At 42.5% G+C, this 16,402-nt stretch overlaps 1 pseudogene; it reads right to left on the bottom strand.

Moving 5' to 3' along the window:
* Nucleotides 1–8,356, bottom strand: part of LOC141111739 (F-box/LRR-repeat protein 8-like) — a 24,842-nt pseudogene extending 16,486 nt beyond the window's left edge.
* Between the last annotated feature and the right edge of the window lie 8,046 nt (nt 8,357–16,402).

Below are 16,402 nucleotides of genomic sequence, written 5' to 3'. Positions count from 1 at the left end.
AAAAAAAAAAAACTGCTTGGTGTCAGTTTGTGACAGGGGGGGGGGGGTGATTGGGGGGGGATCGGGGGGCGATCGGGGGTGTAATGTGTGCCTGGCATGTTCTACTGTGTGTGTGTGTTTGTGTAACTCACAGTACAGTCTTCTCTCCTCGGCGCCGGAACGGAAAATACCGAGCCGAGGATAGATGACATCATTTCCTCTGCCTCTGTGTACAATACAGAGGCAGGGAAATGATCCCATTGGCTGGGAGCGATCGCGAGGGGGGGGCCACGAATGGATGGCCTCCCCCTCACCACCGATCGCCGGGGGAGATTTGCCGACCGCCGCAGGCACCGGGGGGGGTCCGATCGGACCCCCCACCCACGGGCAGGCAAGGACGTACCTGTAAGTCCTTTTGCCTGCCCGTGCCGCTCTGAGGACGTATATGTTCGTGCGGCGGTCGGCAACTGGTTAATCTACAACTGCCATGATGCTGCACATGTGATCAGTTATGACACCAGCCATTGGATGGCTTGACAGTTTTGTTGAGAGCACATCCAATGGGAGTGTTACATTTCCGGCATGTGCCGGAAATGAAGCAGTTTTATGGATGGGTTTACTTCCGCTTTAATGGTAGGTTTATTTTAACAGTGAGAGACAGAACAACAAAAAAATCCATAAAAAAAACGCATTACAAAAAAGGTTATACATTGATTTGCATTTTAATAAGTGAAATAAGTATTTGACCCCTTCACAAAACATGACTTTGTACTTGGTGGCAAAACTCTTGTTGACAATCACAAAGGTCAGACGTTTCTTGATGTTGGCCACCAGGTTTGCACAAATCTCAGGAGGGATTTTGTCCCACTCCTCTTTGCAGATCCTCTCCAAGTCTTTAAGATTGCAAGGCTGATGTTTGATAACTCGAACCTTCAGCTCCCTCCACATATTTTCTATGGGATTAAGGTCTGGAGACTGGCTAGGCCACACCAGTACCTTAATGTGTTTCCTCTTGAGCCACTCCTTTGCTGCCTTGGCCGTGTGTTTTGGGTCATTGTCATGCTGGAATACCCATCCACGACCCATTTTCAATGCCCTGGCAGAGGAAAGGAGGTTCTCACCCAAGATTTGGCGGTACATGGACAAGTCCATCGTCCCATTGATGCAGTGAAGTTGTCCTGTCCCCTTAGCAGAAAAACCCCCTCAAAGCATAATGTTTCCACCTCCTTGTTTGATGGTGGGGATGGTGTTCTTGGGGTCATTGGCAGCATTCCTCCTCCTCCAAAAACGGTGAGTTGAGTTGATGCCAAAGAGCTTGATTTTGGTCTCATCAGACCACAACACTTTTAGCCAGTTCTCCCTCTGAATCATTCAGATGTTCATTAGCAAATTTCAAATGGGCCTGTACTTGCGCTTTCCTGGGCAGGGGGACCTTGCAGGCACTGCAGGATTTCAGTCCTTCACGGCGTAGCGTGTAACCAATTGTTTTCTTGGTGACTACGGTCCCAGCTGCCTTGAGATCATTGACAAGATTATCCTGTGTAGTTCTTGGCTTATTACTCAACGTGCTCATGATCATTGAAACTCCATGAGGTGAGACCTTGCATGGAACCCCAGACCGAGGGAGATTGACAATTATTTTGTGTTTCTTCCATTTGGGAATAATCGCACCAACTGTTGTCATCCTCTCACCAAGCTGCTTGGCGATGGTCTTGTAACCCATTCCAGCCTTGTGTAGGTCTACAATCTTGTCCCTGACATCCTTGGACAGTTCTTTGGTCGTGGCCATGGTGAAGAGATTGGAATATGATTGCTTCTGTGGACAGGTGTCTTTTATACCGGTAACAAGCTGAGATTAGGAGCACTCATGTTAAGAGATCTCAGCTTGTTACCTGTATAGAAGACACCTAGAAGCCAGAAATTTTGCTGATTGATAGGGGATCAAATACTTATTTTACTCATTAAAATGCAAATCAATTTATAACTTTTTTGAGATGCGTTTTTATGGATATTTTTGTTACTTATCTGTCACTCACTGTTAAAATAAACCTATCATTAAAATTATAGACTGATCATTTCTTTGACAGTGGGCAAGCATACAAAATCAGCAGGGGATCAAATACTTTTTTCCCTCATTATATGGTCTGGTGAAAACAAGGTTGAACTTTTTGGCCATAATTCCAAAAGATGTTTGGCGCAAAAACAACACTGCACATCACCAAAAGAACATAATACCCACAGTGAAGCACGGTGGTGGCAGCATCATTGCTTTGGGCTGTTTTTCTTCAGCTGGAACAGGGGCCTTAGTCAAGGTAGAGGGAATTATATACAGTTCCAAATACCAGTCAATATTGGCACAAAACCTTCAGGCTTCTGCTAGAAAGTTGAACATGAAGAGGAACTTCTTTCAGCATGACAACAACCCAAAGCATACATCCAAATCAACAAAGGAATGGTTTCAGCAGAAGAAGATTCCAGAGCCCAGACCTGAATCCGAATGAAAATTTGTGGAGTGATCTGAAGAGGGCTGTGCACAGGGAGATGCCCTCACAATCTGACAGATTTGGAGTGTTTTTGCAAAGAAGAGTGGGCAAATATTGCCAAGTCAAGCCATGCTGATGGACTCATACCCAAAAAAGACTGAGTCTTTTTCTGGGTGATCAATGTGTCAAAGGATTTTAACAAACTTTGTAGCAGAGTCCTACCTGTTTCTGCTCTGAAGAAAGAGCGGACCGGCGCATTGGTATGTAAATAGAGATGGCAGTCATATGTATATCATGCCCCCTGAGGTTATATCCACCATCACTTCTGCTGAATGCTGCCCACTGGGGGGGGGGGGGGGTAAAGGGGCACGCTTGAAAGTCCTGCCTACAACTGTGCTCATTAAGCCTAACATCAGCCTGTTCTGCAAAAGGCAAGCAAATATAGGGTGGAACCCTTTTTCAAAATGACATGGTGCCACAGCACTGTGAATTTAGGTGCATGTGAATACGTACATCTCAGCAGATCCATGAGGGTGTCAAACAATTAATGGTGCTGCTGTGTATTTGCTAAAGGGTAGCACGTTTCTGTGGTGTCAGGAAAGTGATTTTGCATGTGTTCCCGGCACACACAAATGTGAACGCAGGCTAAATATCTCGGTTACATTGGTGGTCAGTGTAAATCGTCTCATTACATTGGGGCTTGGTGTACAATCCTTTCATTCAGATTAGTGGCCAGTGCGTAGGTCTCCCTTACATTGGTGGACAGTGTAAATCCCTCTTTACATTGGTGGCCAGTGTAGAAACTCCATCAAGAAAAAAAAAAAAACCCTTTTAAATTGGTGGTGAGTGTAAGTCCCCCTTACATTGGTGGCCAGTGTAGAAATCCCCCTTTATTGGTTGTTGATGTAAAATCTCCCATTACATTGGATTGTCAGTGTAAATTCTTCACTACATTGGTGATCAGTGTATATTTCCCTTTACGTTGGTGGTAAGTGCAAAATTGCCCTTACACTGGTGGTCCGTGTAAATCTCCCCCAACATTGGTGGTCAGTGTAGAACTGTCACTTTACATTGGTGGTCAGTACAAATCTCCCCGACAATGGTTGTCAGTATAAATTCCCCCTTACATGGAGGTCATTATATATTCCCCTTTACACTGGTGGTTGGTGTAAATGCTCCTATTACATTGGTGTCAGTGTAGAAATCCCTCTTTATATTGGGGGGTGGCGTAAAATCATCCTTTACATCATGGTCAGTTGCAAATTCCCCCTCATGTTGGTGGCCAGTGTAAATCCCCCCTCGCGTTGGTGGTCATTGTAAATTCAGCATTACATTAGTAGTCAGTGTAGAATCCACTGCTATATACTTGCCACAGATTTCCAGCTTTGCTCTGCGTGATTCAGAATTAACCATAGTGTACTGCCTCCTAACTAATCCCATCCCCCCACCACTGCCACTGATCCCATTATCCCCCAGCATTTGCACTGATTCCAGGAGTCCTAGGATCCCTAAGCATTTTCTGTCTATTTATGGGTCCCCTCACCTTCTGAGTTCATGGTGTGCAGGCAGTGAGGAGATGATGTGCTGTAACCTTTAGCAATCAATCAGTGAGCAGTAATGATGTGCACTAACCTCTTGCAATCAATGAGTGGTAAGGATATGCAGTAACCTCTAGCAACCAATCAATGACCAGTAATAATGTGCAGTAACCTCTAGCAACCAATTAGTAAGTGGTAAGGATGTCCAGTAACCTCTAGCAACCAGTGAGCAGTTGTGATGTACAGTAATCTCTAGCAACCAATCAACAAGCAGAAGTCATGTGCTGTAATCTCTAGTAAATAATCAGTAAGCCATAATGTGTGCTGTAACCTCTAGCAGCCAGTCAGTGATCGGTAATGATACACTGTAATCTCTGGCAACCAATCGCAATCACTGCCTGATCTGATTCAGTAAACTGCTATTTTTTGTATGTCTCAGAGCAGGTGGAGAACAAAAATTGCATGGAGGGAGTGGCGGTGGGGGGCAAGAAAATGTTTGCCCAGGGTCCAATCAATATTAAAGACGACCCTGGTTCTGAGACATCTGTTTGTCTGACTTGCATCTATTCCACACTGGGGACATTATCTCTGGTCAGTCCTGTTATCCAGAGGGCCCTACACTTGTTCATTTGGAGAAAAACAGTGAGCCTATCACACAAGCAGAAAATGACATTTCTGGTGCCGTTTGGTACACCAGTGGTGTACACAATGCCACCAGATTGCCATATTGCTTTAAAAATGACAGCATTTTAGGTTGAAAAAGGAAAGGTCATTTTTAACATTCAAATTACAATATGACTTGTATATGCTATGCTATTTTTTTTCAATTATTTGCTATTTTTTCCCCATGAAAGTGGAGATACTGTTTAATGGCTGAGAGTAATGGCAGGTCACTATTTATTAGCTTTTACTAGCAGAGTGCTGAATGCAACTTACACTGTAACAACATCAACATGTTTTCCTATGGTAGATTACTCCTGGAAAAAGACTTTTAGCCAGAGAAAGGATAAGGCAGGATAAAGACTCATGACCAGGTAGCAGCTTTTCCCCCCATCCCTTCGATTGACACTGCTAATTGCAATAGGCACAGAGAAGCCTTTTGCAATGTCTGTACCAACATGGTGCCATTAGAAAGGATGTTAAACCCGCGCAGTGGAAATAAAAATCTATTGGTGAAATTTGTGGAACTGCTGCCGCCCAACAAGCAATCACCATAAATGGGGACAGCTGGATTGGTTAGTGTGGTAGAAGGGTCTGGCGCTGTTCCTTTAACTAGATAATAATTCCCTGCCTACGCTGTATGTCTCTAATTCAAAGCAAGGCGTGTGAGTGTAAATTCCTAAATATGAACAAAACGTACACGTATCCAGTGGTAGTATCCTTAGAAGATTGTGCAATTGTAAACAAGCTTTAAATATGAAAAAGAAAAAGCAAACTATAAACACATAAATATAATAATATTTTCAAATCCCATATATAATAGTGCTGGTAGTGTTCCAAATGGCATAAAGTGTAGGTGGAGAGGGGGAAGAGGGGGGGGGGGGAATCAGGAGGGGGGGGGGGGGGGGAAGGGGTGAAGGTGAGGGGGAGGGGAGGGGGGAAGGGGGTAAGGAGAGAGGTGTGGGAAATCTATTGGAATTACTCCTAGTAAAGTGCAAAACGTGCTGTCAAAGGTCATAAAAAGTCCTTATTGTGTATATACTCTTATTAGAGTGATATCTTGTGCAATATCTTGTGCAGTATCTTAGTGCTAATGACGTGATGCTTGTAATCCTTCAATGATTTAAAATCCTTGTTCTGAAAGTGCAGCCACTCACCGGATCACTTCACCCCTGCAGGGGTACTAGGCGGTTACAGTTTTGCGCCACTGTACGGCAATCACTGGCAGACTCAGGATCATGATGTTTCATATAAAAGGAGAGAAGGAGTGCCCATAGCATAAAACCGTTTTTAAAAAGTTTATTAAACAAATGAATAGGTACTCACAATTTCACAATACAAATCAAGCGGAGTGGTAAAAAGTCACGATCAGTCCTCAGCGCTGGTAAGTAGGTGATAGTGGGAAGCACAGATTTAGGCCACGCCCTACGCGTTTCGTCGTTAGGACGTCTACGGGAGCGTGACCTATGCTGTATCTTCCCACCCTTATATAGTGTGCGGTGTCCCCCTGTTAATTCTCGATTGGCGTCCATTTTCCTGTGGTTCCGCGGACCGGAAGTGTGTCCGCGGCCATTTTGCCTATATTCTGCAGACCGAAGCCCGCCTATATCTAGTGGTCTAGTGCTACAGAGGGACAGTTTGTTTAAGCTATTCGGCGGCCATTTTGCCTGAGATTTTGGCAGACAGTAGACCATGTTCATTGTCTCTGTGTGCATACTTCTCCAGATCCCAGCGGCCATTATGCCTATGATTTTTATAGACACAGGAGACCATAAGGAAAAATTCCCTTGCAACTAATTTACCTTAGTTTCGTTTTTAAGATGATCCCAATCCAAATTTGCTGATTAAAAACAAGTGTATGGTAATAGGTATACCGCACATTATAAAAAGGTTCTACCAGATCTATTAGTATGCAATAAAACCAGAATCTTTATACTAAAATCAAATATAAAAAACGCCGACATATAAGCCACTATAATGGACAATTACATGACAAATAAAATCATAAAAAATGAAAAATAATGAAAATGAAATAAAACTTTTTAGATAAAACCATTGGTAATTAAAACACTGTGTATTCTATGTAAATTATTGTTTTCGCATATCTTTTATTTTTGTTTATATTTTTATTTTCATATGTTGTTCTGGGAAGAGGGAGGAAAAAGTTTATGTGGGGGGCTTATTATATATGTTAGGTCAACTGTTAAAATTTATTTATATTTGTACATTATATATCCATATCTGGTTATTATGCTGGGTTATCAATTCTGTAATGTACAACTGGAAGAAATATATTAGGTGTCTGTACTAGGTTCCTTGCTGGATGTAAATGTGAACCTGTGTCAAATAAGACTTAGGATTTTTTTAATATATATACATGTTAAGCAAGTGGAGAAGCAAAGGAGAAAAAAGGAGAAATCAGGAGGATTTTTTCTGATTGTGGAATGCGTATTTCCTCTAGTGTGGGCCAGTGACCTCATACTGTAGTTATATGTTAGAGGGAGGGGTTTTGAAGTCTGTGTTGTACAATGCGCGCATATCTATTTGCATGTTTTACGTGTATATACAAGGACTCTTACTTAAAAGGTATGTAAGACTTTTTAACTCTTTATCTTGGGAAATCGTTGGTGCACTTTTCTCAATAGAGATGATTGATGTCAGTTCCCTTCATTTTTTCGGGGACAGGGCTAGTTTGTTGCTGATGTACTTCTAAGGCCAGATGTAAGGTGCTACATGTCTCCCATTTTTAGAGTTACTGTTACTGGTTGTTTAGAAAGCAGCTTCATGCGATGCTGTGTGTCTCCCATGCTTGTGTTACTGTTAATAGTTGGTTAGGAAGCAATTGAGGTCGAGGTCTATATTCATACCCATAGGCTGTAGGGTATCCAGCAAAAATATCCACTTGGTTTCATTTTGTGAAACCTTGGTTTTTTTATTTTCGCCTCGCCAATGGCCCTTGATTTTGTCTATTGCATAGAATGTCATATATGCTGGATCCCTATTATGATAGTCTCTGAAATGCCTAGAGACGCTATGTTTGTTGAACCCTTTTTTGATGTTTTTAATATGTTCCCTAATCCTAACGTGTAACTCTCTAGTAGTTCTTCCTACGTACTGCTTCCGACATGGGCACTCTAATACATAGGTAACATGGGTACTGTGGCAGGTAATGAGTTCTCGGATGGTAAACTCTTTGTCATTGACAGTTGATCTGAACTTTGTTGTTTTTTTGTTAGTTTTTTTACTGGTTCTACAGGGTAAGCATTTTCCACATTTGTAAAACCCTTTTAGACCTTTTCCTATTCTTATCTCTCTTGGTGGGTCTATTGCGTTGTGCACCAGTTTATTTCTCAGGGTTGGTGCTTTCCTGTAAATGAAAACGGGTTTTTTAGGCAATATGGAATTAAGGACCCTATCGGATTGTAAAATGGGCCAGTATTTTTTAATTATAGTTTCCGCATGTTTGTATTGCCTATTGTATCCCGTTAAAAAGGCTACTTCCATTTTTTGGTTTTTTGTTCTTCTATGTTGTTTTGCCGTTTCATCTATCAGTTTATTCCTATCCATATTTCCTACCTTGTGTTTTAATGCCACTAAGTCCTTCCTTTTGTATCCCTTTTCTACAAACCTATTTATTAGGATGTCCGTTTGTTTTTCATAATCCTGTTTACTGGAGCAGTTCCTATGTAGTCGCATGAACTGGCCAGCGGAGACTGAACTTATCCCTGCTGTTATTCGTTTATTTAAATCACTGCTCCCAGAGTGCGACTCCTCTGCTTTTAAATGTGATCGCATTCACAGAGCGCTTCGCCCAAAGCCTCCTGATGACAAACCACCCAGAGATGTGATCCTCTGCCTGAAGGATTTTCTCATCAAGGAGGATATCCTAAGGGCTGCACGGAACAAGCAAAGGATTATGCTGGACAATCATCAGATCCAGATCTATCCGGATATCTCCCCTGCCACCCTTGACAGACGCAGAGGCTTAAAAGAAGTAACCACCGCACTCCAATCCGCCCACATCCGCTACAGATGGGGCTTCCCGTTTAAGTTGCTGGTCCCCCACAATGGCACCACTTTTTCAGCCACTTCTCTACTTGAGGGCCAAGAAATCCTGGTGAAACTGGGCCTGCTTGATGCAGCTGCCATCCGTCGTCCACCGCTGACCCCTCGTCCAGCCCCCATCTGGCAAACCCCTCCATCACGCAGAGAAAGAAGGAGAATCCGTTATGATGTTGGAGAGGGCCCCGCGGAACTTCCACGGTGACATTCCTGATACCTACCACTCCTCCACCTATATGACGCATGACACTGTTTCTCCCACCACCTTATTACAGGCGACAGTCCCGCGGAGCCGTGGCATGTCCTCCCCACCCAGCAAAAGTTCCGTTTGAAACCACAGGCTACGTACTGGTTTGAATTTTTTCTTTTCCTGTTTTTTTTTTTTTTTTTCTTTTTCTGCTTTTTTGCGAGCCTCACAGGTTTTTCCCCATAGTGGGAATTAGTAAACCAGCTGGGTACGAGACCGAGTTGTCTCGCTAATAAAGGTTTCTTTTATTAGTCTTTACTGTTAACAGGTAAAGTTTTGTTTACCTGACCCTTTTTTGATACTAGACTTCATGTCTAGCTATACAATTTTTGATATTTTTTTTCGTTTTTTCATTCAATGCTTTTTTACAGCTATTCTCTTTTTATTTGGTCAGTCACCTTACAGTCTGGAATGTTTGCTCTCCCGATATTATGCTAATGTGATAGAAATGTTCTCCCCTAGCATTGGCCTGAATGTGAATTTTATGTACCACTTTCTCCACTTGATGCTTGATTTAATGACAGCACCCCTGCTGGGCCTGGCTTGCTTGGTACACAAGCCCTCTTACATGCATAGTTTGGTACCTTTTCTGCCTGACTACACGAAATTGACCTACCATGGCAATCACCTGTATTTCACATAATGTTAAGGGGTTTAACTCCCCTATTAAAAGACGCAAGGCATTTGATCTTTATAACCGTCTGGGCACCAAGATTCTCCTACTCCAGGAGACTCACTTCTCCCACTCCTCACACCCAAAATACCTTCATAGAAGCTTCCCACAATCATTTTGTTCCCTCCACACATCCAAAAGCAGGGGTGCTGCCATTCTATTACATTCTTCAGTTCCTATGGAAATTAAGCAATGCTTCAAAGATAAGGAAAGCAGATTTGTTATAATTAAAGGTGTAATGCATAATAGGGAAATCACCATTGCCAGTATTTATGCACCCAATGATGCCCCTGCCTCCTTTTTTAAAATGTTTTTTGACAAATTAGCCTCCTTGGAGTCTCCCCATATGATTATAGGAGGGGACTTAAACCTAGTAGCTAACCCCACATTGGATAGATCCTCCTCCACTACTGCTACCAAAGCCTTCCCCAGGTCTCTAACCCAGGGTCTTTTGAACCACCAACTAGTAGATACCTGGAGAACGCACAATATGGGCATTAAAGAATTTACCTTCTACTCACACCCACATAAAAGTTATGCCAGGTTAGATTATGTGTATACTACCCCCATCATTTTAGCCAATTCCACTGGTGCCAAGATCCACCCATGTGTTTGGTCAGACCATCACGTAACCTCCTTCACCACTGACTTTATCAGACTTGCCCCCACTCCGTATACCTGGAGACTTAACGAGGCTTTGCTCTCAGACTTGGTTGTAGAGTCAGAGGCAGCCAAGTCCATTGACGAATATTTCTCACTTAATGCTCTCCCTGAAACCCCGCCCTCGATTGTCTGGACAGCCCATAAGGCAGTGCTGAGGGGCAAATTAATCAGCCTCGCCTCCGCTCATAACAAACTCCATAGACAGAGAATTGTAGACCTCACAAAAGACCTTGATAGGCTATACAGAGACGCTGGTTCACTGGCCTTGGAGTCCACTAGACAGCTTATTGACCAAAAAAGCCTAGAACTAGACTCCCTTCTCTCTTCTAAAACGGAGAAGGCACTTAGATGGTCGAAAGCGAAATTTCTACTTCATAACAATACCGCCTCGACTTTATTTGCCAGACGGCTCAATCAGTCCTCCCGCCCTCCACATGTCTATAAACTAACACAGAGCTCAGGGTTACCCACTTCCCATCCCAAAGAAGTACTCCAACTTTTCAAACAATTTTACTCAACCCTTCTGGCTCCTACCCAAAAGCCTCCCACCCAAGCTGAAACTGACTGGTTCCGAGAACTACCTATGCCCTCCCTCACCCCATCTCAAACTGAGAAACTCAATGCCCCCATCACTACCTCAGAGGTACTTAGGGTTATTAAATCTCTAAAGTTAGGCTCTGCTTCGGGCCCAGACGGCTTTTCAGCCATTTACTACAAGAAATTTTTCAATCTTCTGGCCCCTAATTTAGTACAATTATTTAATTGGGTTCTACAAGGAGGAAGCTTCCCTGAGGAGATGCTCCTGGCCAATATGTCCATGATTCCCAAACCAAACAAAAACCACTTACTCCCTCAGAATTATAGACCAATCTCGGTAATAAACAACGATCTAAAAATCTTTAGTAGAATCCTAGCTGACAGACTGGCACCCATTATCTCTTCACTTATTTCCCCCTACCAATCAGGATTTATACCCCATAGATTCATTACTGACAACATACGCTTAGCCACTAACGTTATTCAGGATGCCAACCTAACCTCCCGGAAACTGTTTATGCTTAGCCTGGATATACATAAGGCATTTGACAGCGTATCCTGGAACTACCTTTCTACCATCCTACAACGAATGGGTTTTAAGGACGAATTTTTCCATGCATTCCAAACTCTCTATTTAAACCCCAAAACCCGCATTAAGATCCCAGGTTGTAGCTCAGACTTTTTCTCCATAGGTCGGGGCACAAGGCAGGGATGCCCACTTTCCCCCTTAATTTTTGCCCTTGCCCTAGAACCACTCGCTATAGCAATACTTACAAACCCAAATATTTCTGGCTACACCAAAGGCCCCTCCTCTTACAAGTTTTGTATGTACGCAGACGATGTCCTCATGTTCTTGACTAACCCCCTCATATCTCTACCCAACCTCTTACGGACTCTCTCGGACTTTGCAGGAGTCTCTGGCCTCAAAATTAATGTCTCGAAATCTGTTGCCCTCCCAGTAGGTTTTTCACAGTTGGAAACCCAACAACTGAAGAATGCTTTTCACTTTGTGTGGGCCACTACTCACCTACAATATTTGGGCATCGAGCTGACTGGAGACTTCTGCAGACTCTTTGAGGCCAATTATCCCCCCCTGACCACAAAACTTAAAAAAACTCTTAAACTTTGGAATCATCTCCATATATCCTTCCTTGGAAGAATCACGGCCCTCAAAATGACAATACTTCCCAGGCTACTCTATCTGTTTCGTTCCCTCCCTATTAGAGTGTCCAAATCATACCTACTTTCTCTTCAAGCACACTTCAATAGATTCATTTGGCAGGACAAACCCCCGAGATTCGCTAGAGAGACCCTTTACCGTTCCTCCAAAAGGGGTGGGCTGGGAGTCCCAAATATTTGGCTGTACTACATAGCCAGCAGATTTGCACAGCAAGCACAATGGAACATTAGAGGTTCCAAGGTCCCATGGGTTAGGTTTGAACAGGACTCCATCGCCCCCCTCTACCTACCTGGCCTACTTTGGTCCTCACACCCTTCCATCCCAGACCTTTCCACCCGAAACCTGGTAGTGACAGCCGGTTTGAAACTTTGGAAAATGTATAAGACCAAATACTGTCTCTCCTCTCCAATATCCACTGGAGCCTCATATCTCGGGGACCCTAGATTCCCCCCTGCATATGACCACCCAGAGGCCTTCCTAGAGTGGACCCAAAATAATCTGATTACTCTTGGGGACTTTCTAGTCAACTCCACATTTACCACATTCTCGGCACTTCAAGCCAGATGCCAACTACCTAACAGTGAATTTTACCGTTATCTCCAAATAAGACATTTTTTTCAGCTACACTACCCCAACCCTAATACAGACTCCTCGACACTCTATGAGGACTTGTGCCACACATCCCCTCGTCAAAAAGGCCTTATCTCTTTAACCCATAGTATGCTAGAATCATCTAATGACCCTCCTACCTTAAAATACAGATCACAATGGGAACAAGAGCTAGCTCTTGACCAGGAGGAACTAGACTGGGATAAAAACTGGCAGAACATTCGCAAATGCACAAAATCATTAACTATCAGGGAGACAGCCATCAAACTTACAACAAGATGGTATTATACCCCAACCCGTCTCCACAGGTTTTATCCGCAGGTGTCTCCCAGGTGCTTCCGTGGTTGCACCAACTTAGGCTCATACCTACATATATTCTGGGAGTGCGATAAACTACAACCCTCTTGGAAGGAGGTTTTTAAAATGATTGATAGATTGGCAGAGAAACCCATTAATCTCACATTCCACCACTGTATTCTTTTCCAAGACATCCCAGAAGTGACTAAACCTATGATGAGATTAATACACTCTATCTGTATTGCTACACTTTGGGTCATTGCACTACACTGGAAATCCTCTACGTTCCCCTTTGCACAAATTATCTCACGTATAGATAGTATGATGGTGTCTGAGAAAATATTCCATACCCTACATGATTCCATTCCGACATACGATGCCAAATGGAATCCATGGTTTTTATTCAGGCTCCAAGACTGACCACTCTTTGATTATATAGACTGACTATTAATAATCTACTATTTGTTTCATCTGTTTTGAAAATCCCTTTTTCTTTCCTATTCCTTCGTTTATTATTTCACCAAAGTAGATACCCTTCAGGGTGATAATTTCATGTGAGTCATGAACAGAATGCATTGGGCTACTGTGATCTCAGGACGGTCTTATAGCCTATCATACCTACACCATATCATATTGTTTAAAATGATATCCCTATGACTCTGAAGGATGTACATGTATATCTATTTTGTGTACTGATTTTGTTACTCTCAATAAAACTATTTGAAAACTAAAAACATCAAAAAAGGGTTCAACAAACATAGCGTCTCTAGGCATTTCAGAGACTATCATAATAGGGATCCAGCATATATGACATTCTATGCAATAGACAAAATCAAGGGCCATTGGCGAGGCGAAAATAAAAAAACCAAGGTTTCACAAAATGAAACCAAGTGGATATTTTTGCTGGATACCCTACAGCCTATGGGTATGAATATAGACCTCGACCTCAATTGCTTCCTAACCAACTATTAACAGTAACACAAGCATGGGAGACACACAGCATCGCATGAAGCTGCTTTCTAAACAACCAGTAACAGTAACTCTAAAAATGGGAGACATGTAGCACCTTACATCTGGCCTTAGAAGTACATCAGCAACAAACTAGCCCTGTCCCCGAAAAAATGAAGGGAACTGACATCAATCATCTCTATTGAGAAAAGTGCACCAACGATTTCCCAAGATAAAGAGTTAAAAAGTCTTACATACCTTTTAAGTAAGAGTCCTTGTATATACACGTAAAACATGCAAATAGATATGCGCGCATTGTACAACACAGACTTCAAAACCCCTCCCTCTAACATATAACTACAGTATGAGGTCACTGGCCCACACTAGAGGAAATACGCATTCCACAATCAGAAAAAATCCTCCTGATTTCTCCTTTTTTCTCCTTTGCTTCTCCACTTGCTTAACATGTATATATATTAAAAAAATCCTAAGTCTTATTTGACACAGGTTCACATTTACATCCAGCAAGGAACCTAGTACAGACACCTAATATATTTCTTCCAGTTGTACATTACAGAATTGATAACCCAGCATAATAACCAGATATGGATATATAATGTACAAATATAAATAAATTTTAACAGTTGACCTAACATATATAATAAGCCCCCCACATAAACTTTTTCCTCCCTCTTCCCAGAACAACATATGGAAATAAAAATATAAACAAAAATAAAAGATATGCGAAAACAATAATTTACATAGAATACACAGTGTTTTAATTACCAATGGTTTTATCTAAAAAGTTTTATTTCATTTTCATTATTTTTCATTTTTTATGATTTTATTTGTCATGTAATTGTCCATTATAGTGGCTTATATGTCGGCGTTTTTTATATTTGATTTTAGTATAATGATTCTGGTTTTATTGCATACTAATAGATCTGGTAGAACCTTTTTATAATGTGCGGTATACCTATTACCATACACTTGTTTTTAATCAGCAAATTTGGATTGGGATCATCTTAAAAACGAAACTAAGGTAAATTAGTTGCAAGGGAATTTTTCCTTATGGTCTCCTGTGTCTATAAAAATCATAGGCATAATGGCCGCCGGGATCTGGAGAAGTATGCACACAGAGACAATGAACATGGTCTACTGTCTGCCAAAATCTCAGGCAAAATGGCCGCCGAATAGCTTAAACAAACTGTCCCTCTGTAGCACTAGACCACTAGATATAGGCGGGCTTCGGTCTGCAGAATATAGGCAAAATGGCCGCGGACACACTTCCGGTCCGCGGAACCACAGGAAAATGGACGCCAATCGAGAATTAACAAGGGGACACCGCACACTATATAAGGGTGGGAAGATACAGCATAGGTCACGCTCCTGTAGACGTCCTAACGACGAAACGCGTAGGGCGTGGCCTAAATCTGTGCTTCCCACTATCACCTACTTACCAGCGCTGAGGACTGATCGTGACTTTTTACCACTCCGCTTGATTTGTATTGTGAAATTGTGAGTACCTATTCATTTGTTTAATAAACTTTTTAAAAACGGTTTTATGCTATGGGCACTCCTTCTCTCCTTTTATATGAAACATCATGATCCTGAGTCTGCCAGTGATTGCCGTACAGTGGCGCAAAACTGTAACCGCCTAGTACCCCTGCAGGGGTGAAGTGATCCGGTGAGTGGCTGCACTTTCAGAACAAGGATTTTAAATCATTGAAGGATTACAAGCATCACGTCATTAGCACTAAGATACTGCACAAGATATTGCACAGGATATCACTCTAATAAGAGTATATACACAATAAGGACTTTTTATGACCTTTGACAGCACGTTTTGCACTTTACTAGGAGTAATTCCAATAGATTTCCCACACCTCTCTCCTTCCCCCCTTCCCCCATCCCCTCCCCCTCACCCCTTCCTTTCCCCCCCCCCTGATCCCCCCCCCCCCCTCTTCCCCCTCTCCACCTACACTTTATGCCATTTGGAACACTACCAGCACTATTATATATGGGATTTGAAAATATTATTATATTTATGTGTTTATAGTTTGCTTTTTCTTTTTCATATTTAAAGCTTGTTTACAATTGCACAATCTTCTAAGGATACTACCACTGGATACGAGTACGTTTTGTTCATATTTAGGAATTTACACTCACACGCCTTGCTTTGAATTAGAGACATACAGCGTAGGCAGGGAATTATTATCTAGTTAAAGGAACAGCGCCAGACCCTTCTACCACACTAACCATGGTGCCATTAGACACCAACTGCCTAAAAGCGCATTCTTCCTTGTGAAGGGACAGACAAGCTGCACAGCTTTGACCAATTCATTTTCTGCTTGGCTCACCACAGGGGTCTCAAGGTTGCAGCTGGGCCGCCAGGAGATCTACCAGACTCTAGAATCCTGCCTAGTAGGGATGTGGTTGCATTTGTTTGGATATGGGTCCAGCTGACATTGCAAAGAGGTAGGGATGCTCATGAGATCATTGACCCAATATGGCCACATGGTAAAT

Source organism: Aquarana catesbeiana, linkage group LG11 (assembly GCF_042186555.1).
Source record: "Aquarana catesbeiana isolate 2022-GZ linkage group LG11, ASM4218655v1, whole genome shotgun sequence".
In the NCBI taxonomy this organism is placed as follows: Eukaryota; Metazoa; Chordata; class Amphibia; order Anura; family Ranidae; genus Aquarana; species Aquarana catesbeiana.
This window is presented reverse-complemented; position numbering and strand designations above follow the sequence as displayed.